This window comes from Schistocerca piceifrons, chromosome 2 (genome assembly GCF_021461385.2).
Source record: "Schistocerca piceifrons isolate TAMUIC-IGC-003096 chromosome 2, iqSchPice1.1, whole genome shotgun sequence".
Lineage (NCBI taxonomy): Eukaryota > Metazoa > Arthropoda > Insecta > Orthoptera > Acrididae > Schistocerca > Schistocerca piceifrons.
In genome coordinates, this window is record NC_060139.1 from 296,816,543 (window position 1) to 296,843,037 (window position 26,495).

At 51.3% G+C, this 26,495-nt stretch overlaps 21 non-coding genes across 21 annotated transcripts; 6 read left to right on the plus strand and 15 right to left on the minus strand.

The window, feature by feature from the left end:
* Positions 1-145: 145 nt before the first annotated feature.
* On the minus strand, positions 146-218 carry Trnam-cau. The gene has a single exon. It is a non-coding gene; the product is annotated as a tRNA-Met (tRNA).
* A 375-nt stretch (positions 219-593) lies between these two features.
* On the minus strand, positions 594-664 carry Trnag-gcc. The gene has a single exon. It is a non-coding gene; the product is annotated as a tRNA-Gly (tRNA).
* A 340-nt stretch (positions 665-1,004) lies between these two features.
* On the plus strand, positions 1,005-1,076 carry Trnaa-ugc. Its single transcript has one exon. It is a non-coding gene; the product is annotated as a tRNA-Ala (tRNA).
* A 592-nt stretch (positions 1,077-1,668) lies between these two features.
* Positions 1,669-1,742, minus strand: Trnai-aau. Its single transcript has one exon. It is a non-coding gene; the product is annotated as a tRNA-Ile (tRNA).
* Positions 1,743-2,288: 546 nt separating this feature from the next.
* On the minus strand, positions 2,289-2,361 carry Trnam-cau. The gene has a single exon. It is a non-coding gene; the product is annotated as a tRNA-Met (tRNA).
* A 375-nt stretch (positions 2,362-2,736) lies between these two features.
* On the minus strand, positions 2,737-2,807 carry Trnag-gcc. Its single transcript has one exon. It is a non-coding gene; the product is annotated as a tRNA-Gly (tRNA).
* A 340-nt stretch (positions 2,808-3,147) lies between these two features.
* Trnaa-ugc lies at positions 3,148-3,219 on the plus strand. Its single transcript has one exon. It is a non-coding gene; the product is annotated as a tRNA-Ala (tRNA).
* Positions 3,220-3,811: 592 nt separating this feature from the next.
* Trnai-aau lies at positions 3,812-3,885 on the minus strand. Its single transcript has one exon. It is a non-coding gene; the product is annotated as a tRNA-Ile (tRNA).
* A 546-nt stretch (positions 3,886-4,431) lies between these two features.
* Trnam-cau lies at positions 4,432-4,504 on the minus strand. Its single transcript has one exon. It is a non-coding gene; the product is annotated as a tRNA-Met (tRNA).
* A 375-nt stretch (positions 4,505-4,879) lies between these two features.
* On the minus strand, positions 4,880-4,950 carry Trnag-gcc. The gene has a single exon. It is a non-coding gene; the product is annotated as a tRNA-Gly (tRNA).
* A 340-nt stretch (positions 4,951-5,290) lies between these two features.
* On the plus strand, positions 5,291-5,362 carry Trnaa-ugc. The gene has a single exon. It is a non-coding gene; the product is annotated as a tRNA-Ala (tRNA).
* A 592-nt stretch (positions 5,363-5,954) lies between these two features.
* On the minus strand, positions 5,955-6,028 carry Trnai-aau. Its single transcript has one exon. It is a non-coding gene; the product is annotated as a tRNA-Ile (tRNA).
* A 546-nt stretch (positions 6,029-6,574) lies between these two features.
* Positions 6,575-6,647, minus strand: Trnam-cau. Its single transcript has one exon. It is a non-coding gene; the product is annotated as a tRNA-Met (tRNA).
* Positions 6,648-12,997: 6,350 nt separating this feature from the next.
* On the plus strand, positions 12,998-13,069 carry Trnaa-ugc. Its single transcript has one exon. It is a non-coding gene; the product is annotated as a tRNA-Ala (tRNA).
* Positions 13,070-15,377: 2,308 nt separating this feature from the next.
* Positions 15,378-15,450, minus strand: Trnam-cau. Its single transcript has one exon. It is a non-coding gene; the product is annotated as a tRNA-Met (tRNA).
* Positions 15,451-21,350: 5,900 nt separating this feature from the next.
* Trnaa-ugc lies at positions 21,351-21,422 on the plus strand. Its single transcript has one exon. It is a non-coding gene; the product is annotated as a tRNA-Ala (tRNA).
* Positions 21,423-22,014: 592 nt separating this feature from the next.
* Positions 22,015-22,088, minus strand: Trnai-aau. The gene has a single exon. It is a non-coding gene; the product is annotated as a tRNA-Ile (tRNA).
* A 573-nt stretch (positions 22,089-22,661) lies between these two features.
* Trnam-cau lies at positions 22,662-22,734 on the minus strand. The gene has a single exon. It is a non-coding gene; the product is annotated as a tRNA-Met (tRNA).
* Positions 22,735-24,996: 2,262 nt separating this feature from the next.
* Trnaa-ugc lies at positions 24,997-25,068 on the plus strand. Its single transcript has one exon. It is a non-coding gene; the product is annotated as a tRNA-Ala (tRNA).
* A 592-nt stretch (positions 25,069-25,660) lies between these two features.
* Trnai-aau lies at positions 25,661-25,734 on the minus strand. Its single transcript has one exon. It is a non-coding gene; the product is annotated as a tRNA-Ile (tRNA).
* Positions 25,735-26,307: 573 nt separating this feature from the next.
* Trnam-cau lies at positions 26,308-26,380 on the minus strand. The gene has a single exon. It is a non-coding gene; the product is annotated as a tRNA-Met (tRNA).
* Between the last annotated feature and the right edge of the window lie 115 nt (positions 26,381-26,495).

A 26,495-nucleotide genomic window follows, 5' to 3' on the forward strand; every position in this document is an offset into this window, starting at 1 on the left:
TGGGAGAAGAGGAAAAGGAAAGCTGTCAGTATCAATAACAGGAAGTATAAATTTTCTCTCTGAAGCGTTGAAACGTTGTGGATAACAAACAAGAAATAAGTTCGAGCCCTAGCGACAGCACCACCGTGAGTCACAGAAAATTAAATGCCCCGGGTGAGGATCGAACTCACGACCTTAAAATTATGAGACTTACGCGCTGACTACTGCGCTACCGAGGCACGGGGCGGACCGTTGGTCCTGGGAACTGGGCAAGTAGCGTACCCATTGTTAGACGCAGAGATACACTACTTGGTGGATAACGTGTTCTGTTGCTACACGTGCATTGCCGGCCCAGTTGATTGTGGTGGTGCTGCAGCTTTTGCAACGATGGGCAGTACTCCCCGTCGTTCAAGTTCATTGCCTCGGAGGCACCTGGACACAGCAACTTGTGAGGCCAGGCCGACGCCAGTCCGCAGAACATGACGCGAGCGTCTGAGTGGGGAACCGCGCGTGCTGCGTTCTCGGTTCTTCTCAAGGGAATCCCGCTATACATTCTTGTGGATCGTGCATCTCAAGCGCGCAAGCCACACGGCACCGCGGGAAAAGCAAAACGATGCATCGGCCGGGAATCGAACCCGGGCCGCCCGCGTGGCAGGCGAGCATTCTACCACTGAACCACCGATGCTCAGACCAGTAGCAATCTTTCGCTGCTTCCCGAGCAGATGTCTCGAGATAACGTGGGACTGCCGTCAAGCGCCGTAGCATTCTGTCGAGAAAATGCTGCAGACGCTGAATCCTGCACTGTACTGCCTAAAAATGCCGCCAGAACGCCGTCCTCTGCGTCCTCTTGCGTCGCCGGCGCCGACTCTTGCCAAAGGGTGCGAAATGTGCATGGATACGCCGTGCGAATGCATCTGCATGTGCTCCCCTAGCCTACCTCGTAATGCGCCTAGGGCTACGATCACCTTCGGCCGCTGCCGACTGGCGGGAAGCCGACACAGCGCGGCGTGGGGGCGCCCGGTTGTGCGGTGGTGGTGTAAAGGTCAGCATAGTTGCCTTGCAAGCAGTTGATCCGGGTTCGATTCCCGGCCACCGCAGCAGGCTTTCAGCTTTGCGTATGAGTACTTTTGCCACGCGCCGTTAAATTAATGTTCTTTCTCCCTCTTACTCGCTGCAGACCAGCCTACAGTGTGTCTCGACTTGTCTCGACTTTGCTCAGCTGACGCGAGAGCTGACGCTCTCCAGTCGGCCTATATCAAAACGACAAGCACGAGAAACGACTGAGAGAGGCAGGGAGAGGCGAGGCGGTGGACACACAGCACGCCCCTTCATTTCACGGTGGCGTCTCCCTCACTGAATCGGTCTGCAGCTGCGAAAACAAAGGAGAAAGAAAAATAGGAAGCAAAATTGCCAACAGTACCCTGTGTTCCCATGCGGTCACCCGCCCAAGCACTGACAAGGGCCAAAGTTGTTACACGTCGGCAATCGGGCATTTTCTTTCATTTTCTCTTTGCCGTATGAGAACCAGCGTATTCAACATATTGTGACCATTGCCGAGCGAATGCTGCAGCGCTTCCCGACGAGTCGGGTTCGGATCCTCTGCCAACGTCCACGCACGGCGATGATCTTTTGGTCATCACACTCGCCAGCTGAAATCGGCGCTGCCTTTTCGTAGTAGTAAAAGTCTACTGGCCCGTGGGGGGATCGAACCCACGACCTTCGCGTTATTAGCACGACGCTCTAACCAACTGAGCTAACGGGCCTCGACGCGGACGGTTGCTCAGCCCTACGCTGGAAACACGTCGCATGAAGCCACACGCCACTTCTAGGGTCACCGTGTGTCTGCTTCGCCCGTCTATGTTCTGCTGGCGGTCACGAAACAGTAGCTGTACTGCGAGCAGGACGGGAAACGGCAGCACGCACTGCTGCAACTTGAGACGATTCGTGTGGAAAAAATTCCGTTCCGGTTCCGGCAATCGAGCCCGGGCCTCCGGGGTGATAGCCAGGCATCCTAGCCACTAGATCTCACCGGATTTGGGCGTCCGTTCGACGGATCGGATGGTCTCTCGCACCCTTCTCTCTTTGCGAACGTCATTGCGCATACTGGCTGGCAAGGCGCGCACCTCAAAAGTCTCAGAGCAATGCTTTTGGCTTCATGCTCTACTGGGAGAAGAGGAAAAGGAAAGCTGTCAGTATCAATAACAGGAAGTATAAATTTTCTCTCTGAAGCGTTGAAACGTTGTGGATAACAAACAAGAAATAAGTTCGAGCCCTAGCGACAGCACCACCGTGAGTCACAGAAAATTAAATGCCCCGGGTGAGGATCGAACTCACGACCTTAAAATTATGAGACTTACGCGCTGACTACTGCGCTACCGAGGCACGGGGCGGACCGTTGGTCCTGGGAACTGGGCAAGTAGCGTACCCATTGTTAGACGCAGAGATACACTACTTGGTGGATAACGTGTTCTGTTGCTACACGTGCATTGCCGGCCCAGTTGATTGTGGTGGTGCTGCAGCTTTTGCAACGATGGGCAGTACTCCCCGTCGTTCAAGTTCATTGCCTCGGAGGCACCTGGACACAGCAACTTGTGAGGCCAGGCCGACGCCAGTCCGCAGAACATGACGCGAGCGTCTGAGTGGGGAACCGCGCGTGCTGCGTTCTCGGTTCTTCTCAAGGGAATCCCGCTATACATTCTTGTGGATCGTGCATCTCAAGCGCGCAAGCCACACGGCACCGCGGGAAAAGCAAAACGATGCATCGGCCGGGAATCGAACCCGGGCCGCCCGCGTGGCAGGCGAGCATTCTACCACTGAACCACCGATGCTCAGACCAGTAGCAATCTTTCGCTGCTTCCCGAGCAGATGTCTCGAGATAACGTGGGACTGCCGTCAAGCGCCGTAGCATTCTGTCGAGAAAATGCTGCAGACGCTGAATCCTGCACTGTACTGCCTAAAAATGCCGCCAGAACGCCGTCCTCTGCGTCCTCTTGCGTCGCCGGCGCCGACTCTTGCCAAAGGGTGCGAAATGTGCATGGATACGCCGTGCGAATGCATCTGCATGTGCTCCCCTAGCCTACCTCGTAATGCGCCTAGGGCTACGATCACCTTCGGCCGCTGCCGACTGGCGGGAAGCCGACACAGCGCGGCGTGGGGGCGCCCGGTTGTGCGGTGGTGGTGTAAAGGTCAGCATAGTTGCCTTGCAAGCAGTTGATCCGGGTTCGATTCCCGGCCACCGCAGCAGGCTTTCAGCTTTGCGTATGAGTACTTTTGCCACGCGCCGTTAAATTAATGTTCTTTCTCCCTCTTACTCGCTGCAGACCAGCCTACAGTGTGTCTCGACTTGTCTCGACTTTGCTCAGCTGACGCGAGAGCTGACGCTCTCCAGTCGGCCTATATCAAAACGACAAGCACGAGAAACGACTGAGAGAGGCAGGGAGAGGCGAGGCGGTGGACACACAGCACGCCCCTTCATTTCACGGTGGCGTCTCCCTCACTGAATCGGTCTGCAGCTGCGAAAACAAAGGAGAAAGAAAAATAGGAAGCAAAATTGCCAACAGTACCCTGTGTTCCCATGCGGTCACCCGCCCAAGCACTGACAAGGGCCAAAGTTGTTACACGTCGGCAATCGGGCATTTTCTTTCATTTTCTCTTTGCCGTATGAGAACCAGCGTATTCAACATATTGTGACCATTGCCGAGCGAATGCTGCAGCGCTTCCCGACGAGTCGGGTTCGGATCCTCTGCCAACGTCCACGCACGGCGATGATCTTTTGGTCATCACACTCGCCAGCTGAAATCGGCGCTGCCTTTTCGTAGTAGTAAAAGTCTACTGGCCCGTGGGGGGATCGAACCCACGACCTTCGCGTTATTAGCACGACGCTCTAACCAACTGAGCTAACGGGCCTCGACGCGGACGGTTGCTCAGCCCTACGCTGGAAACACGTCGCATGAAGCCACACGCCACTTCTAGGGTCACCGTGTGTCTGCTTCGCCCGTCTATGTTCTGCTGGCGGTCACGAAACAGTAGCTGTACTGCGAGCAGGACGGGAAACGGCAGCACGCACTGCTGCAACTTGAGACGATTCGTGTGGAAAAAATTCCGTTCCGGTTCCGGCAATCGAGCCCGGGCCTCCGGGGTGATAGCCAGGCATCCTAGCCACTAGATCTCACCGGATTTGGGCGTCCGTTCGACGGATCGGATGGTCTCTCGCACCCTTCTCTCTTTGCGAACGTCATTGCGCATACTGGCTGGCAAGGCGCGCACCTCAAAAGTCTCAGAGCAATGCTTTTGGCTTCATGCTCTACTGGGAGAAGAGGAAAAGGAAAGCTGTCAGTATCAATAACAGGAAGTATAAATTTTCTCTCTGAAGCGTTGAAACGTTGTGGATAACAAACAAGAAATAAGTTCGAGCCCTAGCGACAGCACCACCGTGAGTCACAGAAAATTAAATGCCCCGGGTGAGGATCGAACTCACGACCTTAAAATTATGAGACTTACGCGCTGACTACTGCGCTACCGAGGCACGGGGCGGACCGTTGGTCCTGGGAACTGGGCAAGTAGCGTACCCATTGTTAGACGCAGAGATACACTACTTGGTGGATAACGTGTTCTGTTGCTACACGTGCATTGCCGGCCCAGTTGATTGTGGTGGTGCTGCAGCTTTTGCAACGATGGGCAGTACTCCCCGTCGTTCAAGTTCATTGCCTCGGAGGCACCTGGACACAGCAACTTGTGAGGCCAGGCCGACGCCAGTCCGCAGAACATGACGCGAGCGTCTGAGTGGGGAACCGCGCGTGCTGCGTTCTCGGTTCTTCTCAAGGGAATCCCGCTATACATTCTTGTGGATCGTGCATCTCAAGCGCGCAAGCCACACGGCACCGCGGGAAAAGCAAAACGATGCATCGGCCGGGAATCGAACCCGGGCCGCCCGCGTGGCAGGCGAGCATTCTACCACTGAACCACCGATGCTCAGACCAGTAGCAATCTTTCGCTGCTTCCCGAGCAGATGTCTCGAGATAACGTGGGACTGCCGTCAAGCGCCGTAGCATTCTGTCGAGAAAATGCTGCAGACGCTGAATCCTGCACTGTACTGCCTAAAAATGCCGCCAGAACGCCGTCCTCTGCGTCCTCTTGCGTCGCCGGCGCCGACTCTTGCCAAAGGGTGCGAAATGTGCATGGATACGCCGTGCGAATGCATCTGCATGTGCTCCCCTAGCCTACCTCGTAATGCGCCTAGGGCTACGATCACCTTCGGCCGCTGCCGACTGGCGGGAAGCCGACACAGCGCGGCGTGGGGGCGCCCGGTTGTGCGGTGGTGGTGTAAAGGTCAGCATAGTTGCCTTGCAAGCAGTTGATCCGGGTTCGATTCCCGGCCACCGCAGCAGGCTTTCAGCTTTGCGTATGAGTACTTTTGCCACGCGCCGTTAAATTAATGTTCTTTCTCCCTCTTACTCGCTGCAGACCAGCCTACAGTGTGTCTCGACTTGTCTCGACTTTGCTCAGCTGACGCGAGAGCTGACGCTCTCCAGTCGGCCTATATCAAAACGACAAGCACGAGAAACGACTGAGAGAGGCAGGGAGAGGCGAGGCGGTGGACACACAGCACGCCCCTTCATTTCACGGTGGCGTCTCCCTCACTGAATCGGTCTGCAGCTGCGAAAACAAAGGAGAAAGAAAAATAGGAAGCAAAATTGCCAACAGTACCCTGTGTTCCCATGCGGTCACCCGCCCAAGCACTGACAAGGGCCAAAGTTGTTACACGTCGGCAATCGGGCATTTTCTTTCATTTTCTCTTTGCCGTATGAGAACCAGCGTATTCAACATATTGTGACCATTGCCGAGCGAATGCTGCAGCGCTTCCCGACGAGTCGGGTTCGGATCCTCTGCCAACGTCCACGCACGGCGATGATCTTTTGGTCATCACACTCGCCAGCTGAAATCGGCGCTGCCTTTTCGTAGTAGTAAAAGTCTACTGGCCCGTGGGGGGATCGAACCCACGACCTTCGCGTTATTAGCACGACGCTCTAACCAACTGAGCTAACGGGCCTCGACGCGGACGGTTGCTCAGCCCTACGCTGGAAACACGTCGCATGAAGCCACACGCCACTTCTAGGGTCACCGTGTGTCTGCTTCGCCCGTCTATGTTCTGCTGGCGGTCACGAAACAGTAGCTGTACTGCGAGCAGGACGGGAAACGGCAGCACGCACTGCTGCAACTTGAGACGATTCGTGTGGAAAAAATTCCGATCCGGTTCCGGCAATCGAGCCCGGGCCTCCGGGGTGATAGCCAGGCATCCTAGCCACTAGATCTCACCGGATTTGGGCGTCCGTTCGACGGATCGGATGGTCTCTCGCACCCTTCTCTCTTTGCGAACGTCATTGCGCATACTGGCTGGCAAGGCGCGCACCTCAAAAGTCTCAGAGCAATGCTTTTGGCTTCATGCTCTACTGGGAGAAGAGGAAAAGGAAAGCTGTCAGTATCAATAACAGGAAGTATAAATTTTCTCTCTGAAGCGTTGAAACGTTGTGGATAACAAACAAGAAATAAGTTCGAGCCCTAGCGACAGCACCACCGTGAGTCACAGAAAATTAAATGCCCCGGGTGAGGATCGAACTCACGACCTTAAAATTATGAGACTTACGCGCTGACTACTGCGCTACCGAGGCACGGGGCGGACCGTTGGTCCTGGGAACTGGGCCAGTAGCGTACCCATTGTTAGACGCAGAGATACACTACTTGGTGGATAACGTGTTCTGTTGCTACACGTGCATTGCCGGCCCAGTTGATTGTGGTGGTGCTGCAGCTTTTGCAACGATGGGCAGTACTCCCCGTCGTTCAAGTTCATTGCCTCGGAGGCACCTGGACACAGCAACTTGTGAGGCCAGGCCGACGCCAGTCCGCAGAACATGACGCGAGCGTCTGAGTGGGGAACCGCGCGTGCTGCGTTCTCGGTTCTTCTCAAGGGAATCCCGCTATACATTCTTGTGGATCGTGCATCTCAAGCGCGCAAGCCACACGGCACCGCGGGAAAAGCAAAACGATGCATCGGCCGGGAATCGAACCCGGGCCGCCCGCGTGGCAGGCGAGCATTCTACCACTTTTTTTTTTTTTTTTTTTTTTTTTTTTTTTTTTTTTTTTTTTTTTTTGGCCTCCCAACTCCCCTTATAGCCCTCCTTACTCTCACCAAAATATGCCTTCTTCGGCGAGCTTCATCGCTATATTTGCTTTACTGTCGAACTTCGTGGAACAGTGGTATAACGTAAAACAAAATCATCTTCTGCTCAGATGGTGTGGTGTCTTCTTCCACAGAAAAAATGGAGAACTAAGAAAAATTTTATCGCGGAATTCGTGGACGGTCTTCTTTCCTCCGCTGGTTCAACTCTTCTGCTCGTAGTTCAACTAAACTCATATTCCACTTAAAAGAAAAATATATTGTCCCTCCTGACTAACGTCAGTCACTCCGATGTAGCAGAGTGTTGTTACAAAACAGGTGGCAACGCAGCACAACAGCACAACATGAGAGTTTATGTCGATGTGTGCATCACACGAAAGAAACAGAAATCACAGGAAAGTAATAAAATGAAATCGCGACAGTCCGGGAACAGGATTTAAGAGATTGGAAAAAAAACACTCCTGCAACTATGAATGTTCCACACAAACAGGCTGTATCTTCTAAAATCCCCGTGAAGTCTTGTGAACAAAATAAAATTCCTCAAAAGTAAAAGGACACTCCTCTCTTGGAGATAAAACCAGAACGACCCGTAGTGTGGGTGTGGCACAAGTCACCAACCATAACGCAAATAAAACAAATAAAAGAAGGAAAAAGAAATTAAAAATAGAACGCGTCAGCTCAGTAAATCTCAGTTCAAGGTGTTTGCCGCAGTTCCATTTCATAGCCGTAATCCAAGGCCGCCTTCAAAAAATTCGCAAACAATTCGCGAAATTGAACGCAATCCTTCAGTGTCATATACTGGGCCCACAAATAATCTAGGTAAATCACAGTATCAGTGACGGCCATATCGATAAGGGCATAAATCGTATGCCCTAAGATCCAGACAGTGGCGTTATTTTTCGTCCGCGGGAAAGCTTTGAAGTTAGGCACTATCACACGACGAACAGTCACAAGGTGAGGAGGCGTTCTATTAATGTGGGCGACCATTCGTTGACACAACCGCCATACCGTCGACACCGATGCACACTCAAAACGATGTTCCCGTGTGTCCACAGCACCACATCTACCACAGTTGGCAGAGGGAAGGAGATGAATGTCGGCAAGCCGCTGGTTCGTCGCTAGGGTGTTGTTGACGATCTTAAACCAGAGCGCACTCACATCCGACGGCAACACCGGGTTGTTGATGTTTGCCCACACGTTCACCCATTCCACTGTGGGGTTCCGGAACACCAGTTTATGACGCGGAGGTTGTCCAGTCAGGGCAACGTAGAGTCCGCGGGCGGTCCTGTGTCTGTCGGTAGCCGTTGAAAGAGCGTAGCTCCTCGTTAAAAAGTACTCCCGTATGTAGGACATCTTATACGGGATGGCCGCGAGAGAGACGGGCGCCGCTTCAGAGCGTGGGCGGTAGAGCTCCAGGAGTGCCGCGGTGCTTCCTGCCGGGTTGTCGGACTGCAGGGTGGCCGTCCGGTGGACGAGCAGAGCGCCGCATTTGCGTGGAACGTCGGTGAAACCGAGGCCGCCCAGCTGCCTGTCGATGACACAGGTCGAAGCCTTGACTTTAAAAATTTCATGCCGCCACAGGAGCCAGTAGACTGCCTGCGAAATCGCCCTCCCGATCGGCTTCGGAACACTAAGCAGTTGGGCGATGTACCACGCATTCGATAAGATGAATGTGTTAATGACAGCCACACGTTGATGTAAGTTGAGGCGGCGACCTGAGTGGCTGCGACATAGGGCCTTCACAGTGCCAAGAACGCGTCTCCAGTTTAAAACTTGCATTTTTTGTGGGCACGCTACAATGTCGAGTCCTAAAATTTTGTGGGTGCGCACAACACGGAACCAGTCCCGTTCAGCAGACAGTCCCCGACGACCCAGTGGTACCAATACAGTTTTCCGCACATTCAGAACGGCGCCAGAGGCACGTTCGTACAATATCAGAACATCACGAACTCTGTCCAAGTCATGTGCCCGCCCCATGAAAAGTCCCACGTCGTCAGCATAGGCAGCACATTTGAGAGAGACGTGACAGAGCTGGACACCTTCAATGATTCGACCGACTGCGCGCAAAAACGGGTCGAGCGCAATGACAAATAGGAGCATTGATAAAGGACAGCCCTGTCTGACGGATCTGGTAATAGGAATGGGCGGCGACTGCCAACCATTGATGACAATGACGGACGTCGCCGACGTTAAAAGATTCCGTATAGCATCGAGAAAGTGGCCGCCGAACCCCAGTTTTGTCATGACGGACAGAAGATAATCGTGCCCGATACGGTCGAATGCATTGGCAAAGTCGATTGAGAGAATGCCAGCGGACAGGTCATTAATGGCTGCGTACGCGACCACGTCTCGGTATGAAGCCGCAGCGTGAAAAATACTACGGCGTTGCACACCACACGACTGAAAGGGACTGATTATCTTGTCCATGAGCACACTGAGTTTCGTTGCGAGGCATCGTGCCGCCAGTTTATAGTCTGCATTTAAAAGTGTGATAGGGCGTAATGCCTCAACACGGCATGCTGTCGGTGTCTTCGGAATTAATATAATACGCCCTGCAACGAACTTCGAAGGGACAGCAGCACCACGAACAATTTCATTTATCATGATCGTCAATGTCTCACCGAAAATATCCCAATAAGCCAGGTAAAATTCGATGGGAAGGCCATCTGGACCTGGAGACTTCCCTCGACGACACGAACGCAACACGTCTTTCACATCGTCCCGTGACAACATCTCATCCAGTGACTGACGGTCAGATTCGGAGATGACAGTATCCAATTCATCTAACAGAAATGAACGTGCGACATCATCGGCAGCTGTCCGTCCGAACAACCTCTTAAAGTGGTCGGTGACGTGGGGAACGATCTCATGCTTCGCCGTGAGACGAGCACCAGTGTCCGTGATGAGGGTGGTAATGCCTTTCCTCCGCGCCAACCGTTTCTCGCGTGCCAAGTGGTAAAGCGTTGGCACTTCGTCAATGGTCTCACACTGCGGTCGGCTCCTGATCAGAACACCTTGTGCCTTGTGGAGGTGATGCTGGAGTATCTTGCTTTTAATTCTATTCAAACGTGCGCGTAAGTTTTGATCTGGCGCCACGGGCGCATCAAGCGCATCCTGGAGGCACTGCTGATAAAAGGCAATGGTGCGCCTCTCCCAAAATGACGCCTCCCTTGCATACCGCATCGCAACACTGCGCAACTGCGGTTTGGCTAGGTCGACCCACCATTGTAAGACCGAGGCATAGCTTCCCCGTTTTTCAGAACAAAACTGCCACACGTTCTGAATCTCGCAACGTAAACCGGCGTCAGAGAGATGACGGGTATTGAGTTTCCAAACACGGGAAGGGGGCGCCTGCCTATGTGCCAGTAATTGCACGTCACACACAACCCCGCAGTGATCGCTAAAAGCGACGGGATGTACCGCAACCCTATGAAGATAGGTTTGAAGCGGCCGCGACACATAAATGCGATCAATTCTGCTGGCACCGTTCGCATAAAAATGTGTGTATTGCGTCGTGGTAGGATGAAAATGACGCCAAACATCGATCAAGTCATTTGTCACAATTAGTTGGGAAAGTTCCGGGCACATGGTAGCCGTGGGAAATTGATCGGCTGCGGCAGTAACACAGTTAAAATCGCCGCCAACTACGACATTGCGGGTCGACGCAAAAAACGGAACCACATCTTGATTAAAAAAAACAGAACGTGCACGTTTATGATCAGTGCCACTCGGCGCGTATATATTAATAAATGTGACATCCTGGATCGTACACGTAAGTAAGCGGCCATTCGGTAAAAATTGAACGTTAGTTGGTTGCAATACAGTTTTATAAAGAACAGCGGTGCCACAAGTACCTTCAACGTTAATGTTATAGATGACATCATAACCAGGGACGTTATTGAAGCGCTTAACAGTAACTTCTTGGAGCAATGCAACGTCATAGCCTCCCAAAGTTAAAAAGTCTATAAAACTTGCTATTTTATGCGCAGCTATGATGCGATTTACATTGAGTGATAAAACTGAGAAGATCTTTAGATGTTGACGAGCGGCGGCCATTTAAAACACAGACACTCAAGCATTAGCAAGAAAAATGAGAAACGGAAGACGCAGATGCAGCGTCTTAAGCACACCAATAAAACTGTCAAGAAGCACTGCAACCCATTACGTAACTCGTGGACAATTCTGTGCAGAAAATTACTGTCAGCGTGCAGGAACAGCGTAACATAACGTCGCAGGTAAACGGGGCACGAATTACAACAGGTCCGCCGAAAGCCGCTAATGGGATCCAGGGTCGTCCTCCTCCTGCTTCCACCAGGGCGTCTCCGCTGGTCGGTCGGTCGGTTGGGCGCGACCACCAGCGGTGTCTGTGTACGTGGCCTCGGCCGCCTGTGTTGTTGCTGTACCGGCGGCCGACGTCGCCGAATGCCTGCGCGTGCGCTGCGGCAGCTGCTCGCTACTTTGCTCGCTTTTGCGCTTCGCAGCATGCGCACCCTGTTCGCGTGCCGTATTTAAGAACACCTTGAGATGTGCTGTTTGTTCCCTTATACGCTCCTGGCGCGCAGAGCTGTCAGAGGCAGGGGGGCACGATGTCTGAACTTCAGTCTCACTGCCACTCTCTGATACAGGGGTGCACGGCAAGTCATCTGACTGCTGACTCCTAGTACCCTTATTTTTATTTTTCTTTGTACGCCCTTTCCTCGGTGCCAGGGGAACCTCTTCAGGCGGCGGAGGCGGTGGTAAGGAGGTGTCCATCTCTTCCGAAATAGCAACTGGTGTATGATCCGAAACATCTGGGACCTCCTTAGCAACTGAATCCGATTCTACCACAGCCGAGGACAAAATGGGAGCGTCCTCCATTCGATCCTGTGGTGCGTCTGCAGTAGCATTCACCTCACTTGGTACATCCTCAGCACGAATAGGGTCGGCAGGGCGGGGTTGTGATACAGTGCCCGCTACTATTTCACTCAGTAGTGGCACGAAGTGGCCACCAGTAGCCGCAGCGTCACTACGTGGGAGCTGCACGGGTCGTCTACGGGGACAATCAACACGTAAATGCTCAGTGGAATGACAAATTGAGCATGTGGGTGGCTGGCCGATATAAGTCACTTGAGCCCTACAGCCCGCAATCATTACGTAGGATGGAATGTGTTTCTTCAAGTCAATGCGGACACTACGTACTCCACTATTAACCTGGTACCGGTACGCACTAGACCACTTTTCGTTAACTACCGACAACACTACGCCGTACTGAGTGAGAGCACGTGCAATCAAATCATTGCCGCATTCAGGGGGCACATTAAATACTCGAACCGTTCTAACACCATAACCCGAGGGCACAATCTGCACATCACTGACTGTGCCATCGACATGCCTAAATTTACGCACTCCGCCAAATTTTTCAACAAATTTTTCACACATGTCGCCGGAAAAGAACTTCAAAAATAGCGAATATTGCGCGAAATCCAACTGAAAAGTGTCCACTAGATCTTCCGGGATTTTCAAATCTTCGAATATAAATTCGTGGATTTCAAAAGCGGTGGGCCGCAAAGCATTTCTATCGAACACAAACTGCGCAGTGTTTGCCCTAGTAACTGTCGACATGGTACTCACGTTGAAGAAACTTGAACACGTGGACCTCGAAACACTCGCTGAGCGCCGCCCCGCGATGTAAACAAAGCCGCAACCGCTCCGCTGCTCCGCGCGATGTGCGCGGATACGCTGTCCGAATGCGTCTGGATGTGCTCCCCTAGCCTGCCTCGAAATGCGCCTGCCAGGTACTATCACCTTCGGCCGCTGCCGACTGGCGGGAAGCCGACACAGCGCGGCGTGGGGGCGCCCGGTTGTGCGGTGGTGGTGTAAAGGTCAGCATAGTTGCCTTGCAAGCAGTTGATCCGGGTTCGATTCCCGGCCACCGCAGCAGGCTTTCAGCTTTGCGTATGAGTACTTTTGCCACGCGCCGTTAAATTAATGTTCTTTCTCCCTCTTACTCGATGCAGACCAGCCTACAGTGTGTCTCGACTTGTCTCGACTTTGCTCAGCTGACGCGAGAGCTGACGCTCTCCAGTCGGCCTATATCAAAACGACAAGCACGAGAAACGACTGAGAGAGGCAGGGAGAGGCGAGGCGGTGGACACACAGCACGCCCCTTCATTTCACGGTGGCGTCTCCCTCACTGAATCGGTCTGCAGCTGCGAAAACAAAGGAGAAAGAAAAATAGGAAGCAAAATTGCCAACAGTACCCTGTGTTCCCATGCGGTCACCCGCCCAAGCACTGACAAGGGCCAAAGTTGTTACACGTCGGCAATCGGGCATTTTCTTTCATTTTCTCTTTGCCGTATGAGAACCAGCGTATTCAACATATTGTGACCATTGCCGAGCGAATGCTGCAGCGCTTCCCGACGAGTCGGGTTCGGATCCTCTGCCAACGTCCACGCAGGGCGATGATCTTTTGGTCATCACACTCGCCAGCTGAAATCGGCGCTGCCTTTTCGTAGTAGTAAAAGCCTACTGGCCCGTGGGGGGATCGAACCCACGACCTTCGCGTTATTAGCACGACGCTCTAACCAACTTTTTTTTTTTTTTTTTTTTTTTTCAGTACATACTAATGCTTTATTCCAAACTGCTGAAAAATAAGCCAAACTGTCAGCATGTAAACCACATACTATTTTGGAGAAAAATATGAAAGTAAAAAGATCATAAAGATTCAAAATACATATGCATATACTCGAGCTCAGACAAACTCCTCGTCTACATCTAGTTAGATCTCCACAAGACCATAAGAACTACAAGAAAAACTTAAATGCCTTAATTCTAACATCTACTACACAAGTCACAGTTTAGACCACAAACTACACACTGTCACTTAAATAGAACTACACACAAATTGTGCTTTAACAATTAGTGAAATTACATGTTCTAGAGAACTTTTATGCACTTCAGCAAGACCATTTTACAAAACACCCTAAATGGACACAAAATATAGTGGCTTCTTCACTTGCAGCAATACATTAACTTCAGCCACTACAGCTTTAAATGAAGTGCACAGTAAAATGTCTTCAAACTTGGCAGTGTTATAAGGGTTTATGTTCAACATTAGGGCAGTCAAAACCAGCTGGTAATTGAATTTGCCAGGGTTGGAATGTGGCACTTCCACAATGCCATCATGCTTCATTTAAGCACGTTCACCACGGATGCGCCGAGCAAGCTGAATATCTTTAGGCATAATGGTCACACGTTTTGCATGGATGGCACAAAGGTTTGTATCTTCAAAGAGACCCACCAGGTAGGCTTCACTTGCTTCCTGAAGAGCTCCAATTGCAGCGCTCTGAAAGCGCAAGTCCGTCTTGAAATCCTGAGCAATTTCTCTCACCAAACGCTGGAATGGCAATTTGCGGATCAGCAACTCAGTTGACTTCTGATAACGTCTGATTTCTCGCAATGCCACAGTTCCAGGCCTGTAACGACGAGGTTTCTTCACACCTCCAGTTGAAGGTGCACTTTTACGAGCTGCTTTTGTCGCCAACTGCTTCCTTGGCGCTTTTCCACCAGTAGACTTACGCGCGGTTTGCTTCGTACGTGCCATTTTCTACTATTCTCTCAAACACCAGCACCAATATCCAACACTCACGACTGCCAACTGAGCTAACGGGCCTCGACGCGGACGGTTGCTCAGCCCTACGCTGGAAACACGTCGCATGAAGCCACACGCCACTTCTAGGGTCACCGTGTGTCTGCTTCGCCCGTCTATGTTCTGCTGGCGGTCACGAAACAGTAGCTGTACTGCGAGCAGGACGGGAAACGGCAGCACGCACTGCTGAAACTTGAGACGATTCGTGTGGAAAAAATTCCGTTCCGGTTCCGGCAATCGAGCCCGGGCCTCCGGGGTGATAGCCAGGCATCCTAGCCACTAGATCTCACCGGATTTGGGCGTCCGTTCGACGGATCGGATGGTCTCTCGCACATTTCGTGCCGAGGCCCGTGTCGGCACCCTTCTCTCTTTGCGAACGTCATTGCGCATACTGGCTGGCAAGGCGCGCACCTCAAAAGTCTCAGAGCAATGCTTTTGGCTTCATGCTCTACTGGGAGAAGAGGAAAAGGAAAGCTGTCAGTATCAATAACAGGAAGTATAAATTTTCTCTCTGAAGCGTTGAAACGTTGTGGATAACAAACAAGAAATAAGTTCAAGCCCTAGCGACAGCACCACCGTGAGTCACAGAAAATTAAATGCCCCGGGTGAGGATCGAACTCACGACCTTAAAATTATGAGACTTACGCGCTGACTACTGCGCTACCGAGGCACGGGGCGGACCGTTGGTCCTGGGAACTGGGCAAGTAGCGTACCCATTGTTAGACGCAGAGATACACTACTTGGTGGATAACGTGTTCTGTTGCTACACGTGCATTGCCGGCCCAGTTGATTGTGGTGGTGCTGCAGCTTTTGCAACGATGGGCAGTACTCCCCGTCGTTCAAGTTCATTGCCTCGGAGGCACCTGGACACAGCAACTTGTGAGGCCAGGCCGACGCCAGTCCGCAGAACATGACGCGAGCGTCTGAGTGGGGAACCGCGCGTGCTGCGTTCTCGGTTCTTCTCAAGGGAATCCCGCTATACATTCTTGTGGATCGTGCATCTCAAGCGCGCAAGCCACACGGCACCGCGGGAAAAGCAAAACGATGCATCGGCCGGGAATCGAACCCGGGCCGCCCGCGTGGCAGGCGAGCATTCTACCACTTTTTTTTTTTTTTTTTTTTTCATCCTTTTTTTTGCCACTTTTTTTTGAAGTTAAATTGCTCTACCACTTTTTTTTAAACCACTTTAGTTTTATGCCTTATCCTTTTTTTTTTTTTTTTTTTTTTTTTTTTTTTTTTTTTTTTTTTTTTTGAATTTTCATCGAGATTGGTTTGGTTCTACACCAAGATTCTCTTGAGAAAATTAGCATATTTCAATCTATAATCTCGTATTTGTTCAAGCTGATGATGCTGAATGCGCAGAAATGGCAAAAAATCTTCTTCGCTCCGGTCTTCTTGTGTGAGAATATAGAAAACTGAATGTCCCATCAACCAATTGGCAGCATTTCTTTTAGTATTGGGGTAGGGGACGCCCTCAGGATTGAGGAGGTTAGTCGGAGTGATGGCATTATCGGAAGTTCTGAGTATAATTGCTAGCATGCGCCGAATGCAGCACCATACGTCGCTGATCGTATCACATGTAAACCTGTGTTCGTCGGTATCGAGGACGTTGCAGGTAGTGCAGTTTGGCGTTTCTGCCAGATGTATGGCGTGCAACTTAGAGTTCGTCGGCAGTTTTCTATTAACAGCAAAGTACCATACGGCTCTCACCTCAGTCGGTAATCGGGGATCATGAATATTCTTCCAAATCGTATTCCAGTCATACTGTTGAAGTTTCCCCTCGATGCTGTTTCTGGGTTTTCCGTCAATCATGGTCTTGTACACTTCTTTGACTGTTGGCGTACCGTTGTGGAAAAGCGTTCTCGGAATGTAGCTGTATTCAATGAGAAAATGTTTGAGGTGCGAAAGCTCCGTCGGGAGGTGGTGCACGTCTATAGGCGGATCCATACTGGGCGGGATTATTTCATTCAGAAGATGACCCACTAGATTACTCGGCGATTCTTTCCACAGTCGGTATGTCTTGCAAAGATACAGTGCCTGTGCTTTACAGTAGATATCGGTAAGATTGAGACCACCTTTGTTGGCTGGTAACGTCAGCGTTGCATATTTAATTTTGAAAATATGACCCCTACTAACATAATGGCCGAGCGCTGCCAGCATTCGTTTCGCTATTGCTGGTGGTAATGGCAATATTTGGGCGACGTAGTTCACTTTGGACGTGATATAGGTATTGGCGAGCTGTACCTTCTGCATAGCGTCCAGATTCCGTAGACTGTGTTGGTGGAGGCACGCCCGCATGTTCGTCAAAATGCGCCTGTAGTTGATAGCAACTGTTCGTCGGATATGGCGCGTGTATACTATGCCGAGGCTTTTCAGTGTGTCAAGGCGTTTCAGGTGTTCTCGAGCTCCAATGTCATCTCCGCGGCCGATCGGCAAAATTCCAGACTTCGCCATATTTATTTTAGCGCCGGAAGCAAGTTAATACTTCTTCGTAATTTGGAGCGCAGTGTCTAGTTCTTGGTTACTCCTGACTAGGAAACCGACATCATCAGCGTATGATTTACACGTGACTTTGTGGTCGTGTATGTGTAATCCTTGCAGAACCTTGTTTAAATTGAACAGGAGCGGTTCGATTGCTATTGCAAACAATACCATGGACATTGGGCAACCTTGTCGTACCGAGCTACGAACCTTAATTGGGCTACTGAGTTGTCCATTGATCTGGATTTTAGAGGTACCATTCGTGAGCACGGAGTTGAGCATGGCTAAAAAATTCGGAGGAAAATTCATTTTCCGCATTACACTGAAAAGGTATGAATGGCTCACTCTGTCGAATGCTTGTTCGAAATCGAGTGATACGATGGCGCATCGGAGTCTGCAAGTCGCCGCTATGGAAATGACATCCCTGTAATCACTTAAGGTCTGATATATCTTTCTATGCTTGCCAACACACGATTGGTAGGATCCTGTAACCGTGGTAATTACGGAGTGCAGCCGTTGCATGATGACGCGGGCGAAGATTTTGTAATCGCCGTTCAATAAGGTGATAGGTCGAAGATTACCAATTCCCTTGCCTCCTGGCTTTTTGGGGACCAGGACCACCGTCCCCTCACAGAACTCTTCTGGGAGGGGGGCACTGGGATTCATGAGTTCATTGCATATGCACGTCAGCTTCGTTGCCATTTTTTGTCGAAAAATTTGATACAGTTCGGCAGGTAGTCCATCAGGTCCGGGTGATTTGTTCTTTGGACCTCTCAGTATGGCGTCCACCACTTCGTCCTCCGTTATAGCGGTAGTGAGGGTGCCAGCTTCATCCGAACTGAGTCTACCTGTTATCCCGTCGATGACTTCCCGTTGCGCCACGTCATCCGTTGGTGTGGTGGCCAACAATTCTGTATAATGCTTGTAGATTTCGTCCTTGATCTCGCACTGTTTGGTCAATAATCGACCATCAGTAGTTGTCAGTTTAGTAATTATTTTCCTAATGTTCCGTTTATTTTCGTGTATCACATGATACATGGAGGTCGCTTCGTTCGGAACGGTGTTTTGCAAACGAGTCCTAATGCGGCAACCCTGAAGTTGTTGTCGTTTTAAAGTCAATAGTTTTGCTTGTATTCGTTTAATTTGTGCATAATTGTCTATTATCGTCACATCCGGCTTATGCAAGTCACGGAGGCACTGAAAATAAAATTCCACAGTTGCCTTTTGCCAGGCAGCCTTCTCGCGAGAGTAGCGTTTCAAGGTTTTCGTTATAGCAGGTTTGGCGCACTTGATCCACCAAATGAGCGGCGAGTTGTACTGCGGGAAACGTTTTTCACAGTCGTCCCACGTATTGTTAAATGCTACGCGGCACGCCGGATCTAATAAATGAGTAACATTAAGTTTCCACTGTCCCCTGGCTTTGTAGGTGCCTTGTTTCGCCAAATTGATGGCACAAATATACGCGGCATGATCAGAAAATATGGTGGGCCAGATTTCGGAGTGTAGGACATTGGACTTCAAACCAGCTGTTGTATAGATCCGGTCTAAACGGCTCGCAGAATGGCTAGTGTCGTGTGTGAAACCGGGCGCGTCACCATGCTGATGTTCCCACGTGTCAATAAGTCCCAACTCAGTGATGATGGTTTCAAGCTCCAGTGATTTAGTAAAGTTCGGCGTTTGGTCTTTCGGACGGATAACACAGTTAAAATCCCCGGCAAATATTATGTCATCATGACCCGTTCCGAACAGTGGAACTATCTCTTCTTTGAAGAAGACGGCTCGCCGCTGTCTGTTACCAGATCCGGAAGGTGCATAGATATTAATGATTCGGGTGTCATTGACGGTGCCAGCTATACCTCTACAGTTGGGTAGTTTCTCAACGTTGCGGATTAGTATACCTTCTTTATATAATATAGCCGTTCCAAGTTCGTTATTGCTACTGGGGTTAACAATAGCGTTATAGCCCGGTATGTGCTCTAGGTCAATATCTGTCACTTCTTGTAACAATACGATATCGATGTCGGCTGCATAGACAACGTCCTGGAGATTCCGCAAATTCAGTGCACTCCGGATCTTATTAATATTTAATGTTGCAATCCGGTAAGCTTGTAAGCCCGCCAAATTTGCTTGAACGTAAGTGTGTAAAAGAACTGACTGCCTATCGTCCTACGGATCTAGATATATTTTGTCTCTGCTAATGATCGCATGTTCAGTTAATAGAAATCTGCGTCATCATCAGTGCCCGTTCCTCGTGAGGAGGGGCGTCGCTGTTGGTTAGAGTCCCCTCCGCTAAGTCTAAGGTCCGGTGCAGCATTGTCTTCCGTCATGTCTTGATCTTGATCCTCATCGTCGTGATCATCAGCCCAGTGTGGGGAACGAGTGTCGTTTCGGTTCTCCTTGAGTCGTGGGCAAGCGTCTGTAGGTTGCGGCTCAGGTACTATGTCACTCTTTGGAGTCGGCTGTGTAGACGCGGAGAACACAAGGTCGTCAGTGCCACTGTCGGATGATGCTCCTGTCCGCGACTTCTTCAACGGTTTGCGATTACCGTCCTGTGGTGCTGGTGGTACGTCGGTCATTTTTTGTCTCACCTGTTTGAACTTGTCTCGCATGACAGGGGCAGTTTCGGCCGCTCCCTGGTGAGCAATCCTGCGCTTCTTAGTGTCCTTGGTATGATTGTCGATTTGTCTATCTGCTGCTACTATACCGTCGAGACCAGCCGCTGAATGGTTCTCACCAGCGACAGTTATGTTCAGGGAGCCTGCCGGAGAGCTGTTACGCGCATCATCGGCTGAGGGGCAATGGTCTTGTTGTGCTGGTTGTGCAGGAACGATGACCTCCTGGCCGGCTTCCGGTTCGGTGATGGCCATTTGACAGTCAATTAAGTCGCCCTCGGAAGCAGGTCTCTCGGTCGCTTTGGTCGTGGACGAGATCGTGCGCACCGCCGCAACGTATGTCAGCGGTAGCTGTGACATGGCGTGTGGGACTCCTGCCTCTCCGGTCGGTATTTGTGTTACGCGCCTTTGCAGGCACTGAGCACGAACGTGTCCTGCAGAACCACAACCCGCGCATGTTCGCGGTTGCCCCTCGTATATCACGATAGCTCTGTAGCCACAGACACTGACATAAGACGGGATATGCTTGACCATATCGATTTTGATCTGTCGAACACCATTTAAAACATGAAATTTATGTGCAGAGGACCACCGCTCGGCAACATTACTAATGATAGTTCCATAAGGCTTCAAAACGGAATTAATTTGTTCAGCAGTTATCTCAAATGGCAGTTCGAAAACGCGAACGGTCCTCACACCAAAACCAGCATGAGAAACTTTAACCTCGCCCACATTGCCATCAGAATGCTTAAACTTGAAAGTACCTCCACAGGATTCAACAACTTGGTCACATTTAGTCGCACTCCTGAGCTTCAAATACACCGTACTACTGCAGATCGATGAATGAATGCCAATAATATCATCACCCGTTAACTTTACTGTCTCCTCAAGAAATCTCTCTATTTCAAATGAGGTAGGTCTCGCGAAATGGTTGTCGAAGACAAATTTCAACGTATCTTTTCGTACTAATTCAGCCATTACCACTTTCAAGAGCGAATCGTCGACAGATAGAAGAGAAACGCTCTACAGCGTTTAACTCACCACAAACAGCGCTCGGCCAACAGCAGCGGCGACGTAAACACAGCACATCCGCACGGCACGGCCGCCGAGGCCAGACTACCACTGAACCACCGATGCTCAGACCAGTAGCAATCTTTCGCTGCTTCCCGAGCAGATGTCTCGAGATAACGTGGGACTGCCGTCAAGCGCCGTAGCATTCTGTCGAGAAAATGCTGCAGACGCTGAATCCTGCACTGTACTGCCTAAAAATGCCGCCAGAACGCCGTCCTCTGCGTCCTCTTGCGTCGCCGGCGCCGACTCTTGCCAAAGGGTGCGAAATGTGCATGGATACGCCGTGCGAATGCATCTGCATGTGCTCCCCTAGCCTACCTCGTAATGCGCCTAGGGCTACGATCACCTTCGGCCGCTGCCGACTGGCGGGAAGCCGACACAGCGCGGCGTGGGGGCGCCCGGTTGTGCGGTGGTGGTGTAAAGGTCAGCATAGTTGCCTTGCAAGCAGTTGATCCGGGTTCGATTCCCGGCCACCGCAGCAGGCTTTCAGCTTTGCGTATGAGTACTTTTGCCACGCGCCGTTAAATTAATGTTCTTTCTCCCTCTCACTCGCTGCAGACCAGCCTACAGTGTGTCTCGACTTGTCTCGACTTTGCTCAGCTGACGCGAGAGCTGACGCTTTCCAGTCGGCCTATATCAAAACGACAAGCACGAGAAACGACTGAGAGAGGCAGGGAGAGGCGAGGCGGTGGACACACAGCACGCCCCTTCATTTCACGGTGGCGTCTCCCTCACTGAATCGGTCTGCAGCTGCGAAAACAAAGGAGAAAGAAAAATAGGAAGCAAAATTGCCAACAGTACCCTGTGTTCCCATGCGGTCACCCGCCCAAGCACTGACAAGGGCCAAAGTTGTTACACGTCGGCAATCGGGCATTTTCTTTCATTTTCTGTTTGCCGTATGAGAACCAGCGTATTCAACATATTGTGACCATTGCCGAGCGAATGCTGCAGCGCTTCCCGACGAGTCGGGTTCGGATCCTCTGCCAACGTCCACGCAGGGCGATGATCTTTCGGTCATCACACTCGCCAGCTGAAATCGGCGCTGCCTTTTCGTAGTAGTAAAAGCCTACTGGCCCGTGGGGGGATCGAACCCACGACCTTCGCGTTATTAGCACGACGTTCTAACCAACTGAGCTAACGGGCCTCGACGCGGACGGTTGCTCAGCCCTACGCTGGAAACACGTCGCATGAAGCCACACGCCACTTCTAGGGTCACCGTGTGTCTGCTTCGCCCGTCTATGTTCTGCTGGCGGTCACGAAACAGTAGCTGTACTGCGAGCAGGACGGGAAACAGCAGCACGCACTGCTGAAACTTGAGACGATTCGTGTGGAAAAAATTCCGTTCCGGTTCCGGCAATCGAGCCCGGGCCTCCGGGGTGATAGCCAGGCATCCTAGCCACTAGATCTCACCGGATTTGGGCGTCCGTTCGACGGATCGGATGGTCTCTCGCACATTTCGTGCCGAGGCCCGTGTCGGCACCCTTCTCTCTTTGCGAACGTCATTGCGCATACTGGCTGGCAAGGCGCGCACCTCAAAAGTCTCAGAGCAATGCTTTTGGCTTCATGCTCTACTGGGAGAAGAGGAAAAGGAAAGCTGTCAGTATCAATAACAGGAAGTATAAATTTTCTCTCTGAAGCGTTGAAACGTTGTGGATAACAAACAAGAAATAAGTTCGAGCCCTAGCGACAGCACCACCGTGAGTCACAGAAAATTAAATGCCCCGGGTGAGGATCGAACTCACGACCTTAAAATTATGAGACTTACGCGCTGACTACTGCGCTACCGAGGCACGGGGCGGACCGTTGGTCCTGGGAACTGGGCAAGTAGCGTACCCATTGTTAGACGCAGAGATACACTACTTGGTGGATAACGTGTTCTGTTGCTACACGTGCATTGCCGGCCCAGTTGATTGTGGTGGTGCTGCAGCTTTTGCAACGATGGGCAGTACTCCCCGTCGTTCAAGTTCATTGCCTCGGAGGCACCTGGACACAGCAACTTGTGAGGCCAGGCCGACGCCAGTCCGCAGAACATGACGCGAGCGTCTGAGTGGGGAACCGCGCGTGCTGCGTTCTCGGTTCTTCTCAAGGGAATCCCGCTATACATTCTTGTGGATCGTGCATCTCAAGCGCGCAAGCCACACGGCACCGCGGGAAAAGCAAAACGATGCATCGGCCGGGAATCGAACCCGGGCCGCCCGCGTGGCAGGCGAGCATTCTACCACTTTTTTTTTTTTTTTTTTTTTTTTTTTTTTTTTTTTTTAGGGCCTCCCAACTCCCCTTATAGCCCTCCTTACTCTCACCAAAATATGCCTTCTTCGGCGAGCTTCATCGCTATATTTGCTTTACTGTCGAATTTCGTGGAACAGTGGTATAACTTAAAACAAAATCATCTTCTGCTCAGATGGTGTGGTGTCTTCTTCCACAGAAAAAATGGAGAACTAAGAAAAATTTTATCGCGGAATTCGTGGACGGTCTTCTTTCCTCCGCTGGTTCAACTCTTCTGCTCGTAGTTCAACTAAACTCATATTCCACTTAAAAGAAAAATATATTGTCCCTCCTGACTAACGTCAGTCACTCCGATGTAGCAGAGAGTTGTTACAAAACAGGTGGCAACGCAGCACAACAGCACAACATGAGAGTTTATGTCGATGTGTGCATCACACGAAAGAAACAGAAATCACAGGAAAGTAATAAAATGAAATCGCGACAGTCCGGGAACAGGATTTAAGAGATTGTAAAAAAAACACTCCTGCAACTATGAATGTTCCACACAAACAGGCTGTATCTTCTAAAATACCCATGAAGTCTTGTGAAGAAAATAAAATTCCTCAAAAGTAAAAGGACACTCCTCTCTTGGAGATAAAACCAGAACGACCCGTAGTGTGGGTGTGGCACAAGTCACCAACCATAACGCAAAGAAAACAAATAAAAGAAGGAAAAAGAAATTAAAAATAGAACGCGTCAGCTCAGTAAATCTCAGTTCAAGGTGTTTGCCGCAGTTCCATTTCATAGCCGTAATCCAAGGCCGCCTTCAAAAAATTCGCAAACAGTTCGCGAAATTGAACGCAATCCTTCAGTGTCATATACTGGGCCCACAAATAATCCAGGTAAATCACAGTATCAGTGACGGCCATATCGATAAGGGCATAAATCGTATGCCCTAAGATCCAGACAGTGGCGTTATTTTTCGTCCGCGGGAAAGCTTTGAAGTTAGGCACTATCACACGACGAACAGTCACAAGGTGAGGAGGCGTTCTATTAATGTGGGCGACCATTCGTTGACACAACCGCCATACCGTCGACACCGATGCACACTCAAAACGATGTTCCCGTGTGTCCACAGCACCACATCTACCACAGTTGGCAGAGGGAAGGAGATGAATGTCGGCAAGCCGCTGGTTCGTCGCTAGGGTGTTGTTGACGATCTTAAACCAGAGCGCACTCACATCCGACGGCAACACCGGGTTGTTGATGTTTGCCCACACGTTCACCCATTCCACTGTGGGGTTCCGGAACACCAGTTTATGACGCGGAGGTTGTCCAGTCAGGGCAACGTAGAGTCCGCGGGCGGTCCTGTGTCTGTCGGTAGCCGTTGACAGAGCGTAGCTCCTCGTTAAAAAGTACTCCCGTATGTAGGACATCTTATACGGGATGGCCGCGAGAGAGACGGGCGCCGCTTCAGAGCGTGGGCGGACCACTGAACCACCGATGCTCAGACCAGTAGCAATCTTTCGCTGCTTCCCGAGCAGATGTCTCGAGATAACGTGGGACTGCCGTCAAGCGCCGTAGCATTCTGTCGAGAAAATGCTGCAGACGCTGAATCCTGCACTGTACTGCCTAAAAATGCCGCCAGAACGCCGTCCTCTGCGTCCTCTTGCGTCGCCGGCGCCGACTCTTGCCAAAGGGTGCGAAATGTGCATGGATACGCCGTGCGAATGCATCTGCATGTGCTCCCCTAGCCTACCTCGTAATGCGCCTAGGGCTACGATCACCTTCGGCCGCTGCCGACTGGCGGGAAGCCGACACAGCGCGGCGTGGGGGCGCCCGGTTGTGCGGTGGTGGTGTAAAGGTCAGCATAGTTGCCTTGCAAGCAGTTGATCCGGGTTCGATTCCCGGCCACCGCAGCAGGCTTTCAGCTTTGCGTATGAGTACTTTTGCCACGCGCCGTTAAATTAATGTTCTTTCTCCCTCTCACTCGCTGCAGACCAGCCTACAGTGTGTCTCGACTTGTCTCGACTTTGCTCAGCTGACGCGAGAGCTGACGCTTTCCAGTCGGCCTATATCAAAACGACAAGCACGAGAAACGACTGAGAGAGGCAGGGAGAGGCGAGGCGGTGGACACACAGCACGCCCCTTCATTTCACGGTGGCGTCTCCCTCACTGAATCGGTCTGCAGCTGCGAAAACAAAGGAGAAAGAAAAATAGGAAGCAAAATTGCCAACAGTACCCTGTGTTCCCATGCGGTCACCCGCCCAAGCACTGACAAGGGCCAAAGTTGTTACACGTCGGCAATCGGGCATTTTCTTTCATTTTCTGTTTGCCGTATGAGAACCAGCGTATTCAACATATTGTGACCATTGCCGAGCGAATGCTGCAGCGCTTCCCGACGAGTCGGGTTCGGATCCTCTGCCAACGTCCACGCAGGGCGATGATCTTTCGGTCATCACACTCGCCAGCTGAAATCGGCGCTGCCTTTTCGTAGTAGTAAAAGCCTACTGGCCCGTGGGGGGATCGAACCCACGACCTTCGCGTTATTAGCACGACGTTCTAACCAACTGAGCTAACGGGCCTCGACGCGGACGGTTGCTCAGCCCTACGCTGGAAACACGTCGCATGAAGCCACACGCCACTTCTAGGGTCACCGTGTGTCTGCTTCGCCCGTCTATGTTCTGCTGGCGGTCACGAAACAGTAGCTGTACTGCGAGCAGGACGGGAAACAGCAGCACGCACTGCTGAAACTTGAGACGATTCGTGTGGAAAAAATTCCGTTCCGGTTCCGGCAATCGAGCCCGGGCCTCCGGGGTGATAGCCAGGCATCCTAGCCACTAGATCTCACCGGATTTGGGCGTCCGTTCGACGGATCGGATGGTCTCTCGCACATTTCGTGCCGAGGCCCGTGTCGGCACCCTTCTCTCTTTGCGAACGTCATTGCGCATACTGGCTGGCAAGGCGCGCACCTCAAAAGTCTCAGAGCAATGCTTTTGGCTTCATGCTCTACTGGGAGAAGAGGAAAAGGAAAGCTGTCAGTATCAATAACAGGAAGTATAAATTTTCTCTCTGAAGCGTTGAAACGTTGTGGATAACAAACAAGAAATAAGTTCGAGCCCTAGCGACAGCACCACCGTGAGTCACAGAAAATTAAATGCCCCGGGTGAGGATCGAACTCACGACCTTAAAATTATGAGACTTACGCGCTGACTACTGCGCTACCGAGGCACGGGGCGGACCGTTGGTCCTGGGAACTGGGCAAGTAGCGTACCCATTGTTAGACGCAGAGATACACTACTTGGTGGATAACGTGTTCTGTTGCTACACGTGCATTGCCGGCCCA